The sequence below is a fragment of the Mirounga angustirostris genome, unplaced genomic scaffold (genome assembly GCF_029215605.1).
Source record: "Mirounga angustirostris isolate CCGP_5_RB_7025 unplaced genomic scaffold, mMirAng1.0.hap1 SCAF_5, whole genome shotgun sequence".
Lineage (NCBI taxonomy): Eukaryota > Metazoa > Chordata > Mammalia > Carnivora > Phocidae > Mirounga > Mirounga angustirostris.
The window spans coordinates 79,229,441-79,235,539 of NW_026991713.1; the positions used below are offsets into that span (position 1 = coordinate 79,229,441).

General features: G+C 41.0%; 1 long non-coding RNA gene across 1 annotated transcript; it reads left to right on the plus strand.

Annotated features, from left to right (window-relative positions):
- Positions 1–1,212: 1,212 nt before the first annotated feature.
- Positions 1,213–5,490, plus strand: LOC129045579 (uncharacterized). Its single transcript, XR_008505531.2, has 3 exons — positions 1,213–1,308; positions 4,510–4,573; positions 5,399–5,490. It is a non-coding gene; the product is annotated as an uncharacterized LOC129045579 (long non-coding RNA).
- The last annotated feature ends 609 nt before the right edge of the window (positions 5,491–6,099 follow it).

Sequence of the window (6,099 nt, forward strand, 5' to 3'; positions counted from 1 at the left end):
CATTTTCTCCCTGTTGTTCCTGCCATCTCTTATTCATGGTGCCTTGCTTCCTTGTGTTTTATGTGATTCAACACAGTTATTCCTTTTTCTTGGATCTTTATCTATGCAAAATTTTGAGGCCTGGATTTTATTTTCTTTTGCCAGACATCTAAGGGACAATATCACTACTTTGAATAAAAATTTTAGCTTAAGTTTGGTTTTTTGTTTTTTGGGTTTTTTTGTTGTTTTGGATCACAGTGGCCAAAAGAGTTCAGGCTGGAAATCCCGGTGAGAGTCAGGCCATTACTTCCTGTCAGAGAGCGCTTTTACTTGGTTTGAAGGTCTGAATATTTCTTACTTTCCTGCTATCTCAGGAGTTTAAAAATATATTTTTATCCTTTATTTGTCTTATTGGGAGAGTCATTTAGAGCATCTAATCTGCCATATGGAATAGTCTGGATATGGTATAGTCTTACAAAATTCCAAGTTGATGCAATTAGTTTTTGTCAGCAGCATTGCTTTTTTAGTACAAGGATCCCAGTGACTAAAATGCCCCACAATTTGGACCAAGCTTAGCAAGAATTAGTAAATGAGAATTTATTACAAAGTAAATGAGACTATAGTTATACCTCTGTGACATCTATGGCACATAGAACATGATACTCACCAGCTTTGAGGTTTCACTATACTTAAGATCTGCACCGCTGACTTTGAAATGTGAAATGTGAGTTTTAAAAGAGACTTGGATGAAATTTCTCATAATAACTTAATGTTAATGAACAAGTTATATTGATTTAAGTGCAGGATCTACTCTGGGAATAGCTGTTCATAGCTGATACTGGATAGGAAGGAAGGTATAAATTCCCACTGATGGATGTAGCCAAGTGTACTGTGTGGACACCCAGAGAAAACATTCCTCTTTGCCTTCTTTTATTTTTTCTTTCGACTTGATTAGTTGCCCTGTGGTCAGACACAGGGCAATGTTTTCTGAGAACATATCTAGAAAATAGTTCACTTAGGAAATTCATGTGAATAAACTACCCTTAAAGCCAATAGCAAGATGGTAAACATCATGTGCCTGAGAAAGACAGATGACTATATCCCTGTTTCTTCCTCCAGGGAACACAATGAAACCTGCTGTAGTAAGAGTTCCACCAAACCAATGAAAAGAAGTAAGTCCTATATTCAGCTGCTGCTTTTTGTAGTCAATGTAGATCAAGATTTCTTCTGGCATAAAAATGTTTCATGTCTTTGATTCACTGAAGGCTGCTAATAGAAACTTCCATCATCTCTGGGAAAGCAGTAGCTGAGTGTGCGCCTTACTAGAGGGTGAGTAGCTCACGGCCAATGATGGCACCACCACCCCCTCCCGCCCCCACCCCAGGTCCTGATCAGGCAATTTAGAATGCTGGTCAAAGAGAGACAGTCAAGCAGTTCAGAATGTGTGTGCATAAATCTCACAAACAGCAAAATGGGTGAAGGGGAGTGGGAGAGACAGGCTTCCAGGTGTGGAATGAAAAAGTCATAGGAATAAGAGGCACAGCATAAAGAATATAGCCAATGATATTGTAATAATGTATCAGGACAGAGGGTAGCTACACTTGTGGTGACCACAGCGTAACTATAAACTTGTCCAATCACTATGTTGTACACCTGAAACTAATGTAACAGTGTGTGTCAACTGTACTTAAAAAAAAAATCTCAAATAGCAGCTTGTTCCATTAATGAGTTCCCACTGTGGTCTGGCATTGTTCTAAGTGCTAGGAATACAATAGTGAGCAAAATAATCCCATCTGTTCCATCTGTAGGGACAGTTCACAGTCCCCTGGTGGGGGACAGACAAAAAGAGACAATTCCATTATTAGAGTTGAATGAGGGCCTGGAGAGGAGTGGTAGAAACTGCTACCTAAACCATCTCTATGTCCATTTACTGGTTCCACATTGAGCTTTTCAGTCAAAATTGTAATACCTGTCACAACAGAGCATATAAAATGGTATGCTAGAAATCATGTCCCTAACATAAAAGAGATATGGAGGGTGGGGGAGGGCAGGATGGGAAAGGGAACAAAGAATGATGAAAATACTATGATCATTTGACCCTTTTTGACCTTTCAAAGAAGTTTTAAATATGTTATATCAAGAAAGCCTGCTGAATCAGTGAAACATTGGTACATTTGTCTGACATATGTAACTCTTAGACAAGAGTGGGAAAAGGAAGTGAAGAAAATTTTTAGTTTGGAACTAAGGAATCAAATTTTGGTATATTTCCATGTTAAAAAAAACAGTCTTATTTTAAAAATAAATTCCTTATGTAAAGATTATTTTTAGGGTGCTTGGGTGGCTCAGTGGGTTGAGTGTCTGACTCTTGGTTTCAGCTCTGGTCATGATCTCAGGGTCCTGAAATAGAGCCCCAGGCTGGGCCAGGCTCTGTGCTCAGTGGGGAGTCTGCTTGAGATTCTCTCTGCCTGTCCCTCTGCCCTTCCCCCTCTGTCCCTCCCCCTGCTCGCAGGCAGGCACACGCACTCTCTCAAATAAGTAAATAATCTTTAAAAAAAAGAATATTTTTTAGGACAGTGAAAAAAAACTGTATGATATTATAATGATGAACACATGTCATTATACATTTGTCCAAACACATAGAAGGTACAACATCAAGAGTGAACCCTAATGTAAACTAGGGACTTTGGGTGATGGTGACATGTCAGTGTTGGTTCACCAATGTAACAAATGCATCATTCTGGTGGGGAATGTTGTAATGGGGGGCCCTATGCGCGTGTGGGGGCAGGGAGTATATGGGAAATCTGTACCTTCCTCCCAATTTTGCTGTGAACCTAAAACTGCTTTGAAAATAAAGTTCTGGGGCGCCTGGGTGGCTCAGTCGGTTAAGCGTCTGCCTTCGGCTCAGGTCATGATCCCAGGGTCCTGGGATCGAGCCCCACATCGGGCTCCCTACTTAGCGGGAAGCCTGCTTCTCCCTCTCCCACTCCCGCTGCTTGTGTTCCCTCTCTCGCTGTGTCTCTCTCTCGGTCAGATAAATAAAATCTTAAAAAAAAAAAAAGAAAGTTCTGATTTAAAAAAAAAGAATATTTTCCATCTTGGTGGAACAGGAATGGCTGTCGCACTCAAAGTGTTGGGAGTTGTCTTAGGAATAATAGTTAAATAAAGCTTAGCACTTTCAATAGGGGCATTAAGACCATTTTTATCTCCTTCAGAAGCCAAACCCCAGTGCTGGCTTCCTGCACCAGCGCTCCCTTTATACGCACCTTGTAATTTGGTTCCTGCTGCTTGTCAACACCTGCACTTCTCTGTGTTCTATCCGCTTGAGCTCTGGGCACAAAAGCAGAGCTTGATAAGTATTTTGGCGACTGTCTCCCTGGTGACTGTGGTAGGAAATAACCTTTGACCTCTCCTCTATTGTTTGTAGTGAAAGCCTGACTTGGGGCTTGCAAGCTTTCTTTTGCACTCTCCTGAAAAAGCAAGGCTGCCATATTTTCTCTTGGGCCCTGGCCATCTGGCCCACTCACCATGCATTGTTTTCTTGGATCAGGAGATCAGGGCAACCACCAATTCTCCCTGAGGGGGAGCAGGTGAAGGAGGGGTGTGGGAGTGGGAAAGCCTCATTAAGGAGTATTATGGGCACGATACTTGCCAGGATAGCCTGGCATGATGAGAAATCTTTATATTTTCATATCTTCAACCACATTCTTCTGCTCTGTGTGCCTTTCTCATGGCTAGTTCTGAAATTTTTACTTATTTTCTCTTACTGAGAAAAAAAAGTCTGTATTTAACTTAAAATCATTACACTGAGAGACTTTCAAACACCTGGCCCTTTGCTTCCCATTGTCAGGTCACAAAGATAAGTTGTGTTAACAAGTGGGACACAAAAGAGGGTTTTCATGAGTCCTAGGAAAATTAGATGTTAGGATACAGACTGTAGATGGGATGTTGTGTGGGAACTCTGGGTGCTGGTGATAGTTGGTGTTGGTGGAAGTGAGTCAGACATCAAGAGAAAGGAGGGATATAGCATGAAAGAAGATACTTGGCCTACCTCAGATATTTTGTTTAGGGCAAAATTAACACCTATCATGCAGCATGCATTTGCCCAAAGGTAATTTTCCTAATTACCAGCAGGGGGACCTCGCTTATAGTAGTCAGGTGACTGCATTTTGAAGGCTCCTCATGGAGTAGGAAAACCAATTGGCTTTTCAGCATTAATTTGGGGACCTTGGTTTTGCATGTAGCTTTTGAATAAGATGCAACTTTATGCAAATCTTTATCGGTGGGTTAAATAGCTTGATTAGACTGAGGTTTTTATTGCTTTTTTTTTTTAAGTAAATCATATCTATGCCCAAAGTGGGGCTTGAACCTGTGATCCTGAGATCAAGAGTTGCATGTTCTACCCACTGAGCCAGCCAGGCACCCCAAGGTTTTTATTGTTGTTGATTCCATGACAGGTTCAATTTTCACTAAGTTAAAAAGATATTCATTCACAATTCCTTTTTTTTTTTTTTTTTCCTGTTTGGTTTCTAGTTGGTCAGTTCCAGTTTTTAAACTTACCCTCAGGAATATTTTGTCCAGCCACGGGAAATTCCAGGTATGTATCCAGGCTTGCACAGGAATCAAACCTTACCTTTTTCTGCATCTCATATCCTATATCCAAGTCCTATTGGTTCTTACTTTCCAAATATAGTATATTCTTAAATCAAGTATGTCTCAACATTACCATCTTAGTCCAAAACACCATTACTTATTTCCTAGACCATTGAACTTGCCTTGTAACAGGTTTCTTTACCTCCATTACCCCTTTGCCTCCCACCCATCCAGCTGTCGGGTTGAGCTATTGAGTCTCCAGAGGTTCAAATAACAATTTTTTTTTTCAAGGAAATCATCTTGGTGGTCACCTCCCCTCCCCCAATTTGTTTTTGCCTTATCTGGATGGTCATCCCTGGGGCGGTGGGTTAAATAGCTTGATTAGACTGAGGTTTTTATTGCTTTTTTTTTTTTAAAGTAAATCATATCTATGCCCAAAGTTATCCCTGGACAGGTGATGTATGGGAAACTAGAGGTTGCATAAGTAAGTGCAAATCTCTTCCACGGAGTGTAGCACACTGAAAAGAATATTCTAGTTCATGTTGGACAGGAGGATTTTTGCAAAGAATTCAACCAATAAGGGACTCTCACCTTAAAAACTTCTGCTTCAAAATAAACAAGTTCCAGGACAAAAGCTTAGTGTGATCAGAGACTCCAAAGGGTGTGAGCAGAAGGTCACATAACTTATGAAGAATAAGGTCCAGAATGTTTCAAGGAAAAATAAACTTGACACTATACAAATAGGATGACCTCAGTAAACATGATAACATAAAACACGGGCCAAGTTGAAAGGAACATTTGTCTTAAAGGAATTTCTTTTTCCCCCTAGATTTCTATTTGCAAGCTCCAAGTACTATTCCCTTCTCCATCCGATCTGAGGTATGACTCTATCACATCTATAACACAACTGTAGCAAAATGCCAGTCCACAAACTTCACTGTACAAGAAATCTACGTTTATCTTTTTATAACCTAATTTCTGTTTTGAGCCCTCATTCCTCCAATGCAGCAAAAATTGATCTCTGCTAAATTGGGCTAAATTGGTGATTTCCTCCCACGCTTCCCAGAGTTGCCTCTAATTTCGGAAGCATGTTCCAAGTGACAAGAAGCAGGGCATGGGGGATGTAGGGTTTGAGTCTGGTCTCTGGTCGTTATCAGTCCATGCTGGAATCCACTGTGACAGCCAACCCGGAAACATAATACCTCCCGCCACTGTGGCTCCCACAGGGACTACTCCCTCATATCTATCTGTTGGCCACACCCCAGAGTCATTTCTCTTTGAGGCCGTTCTTGCTCTTTCCCTTTGATCTGAGAATCCACAAACCCATCTGGAGCTTCGGTAATCCCCTCTTCCTATCTGACTCTTGAATGGGGAGAAGAAGAAGGGACAGACCCTGCTCAGAGGCTACATTAGCATCTATGTTCTGACTTCTTTCTAACACATCTCCTTCCCCCACACCTGGGAAATCTTTGTGTAGTCTTGGGTGGAAACTCGTTCTCTAAATTACCAAGTAAACTTCTACATCTTATG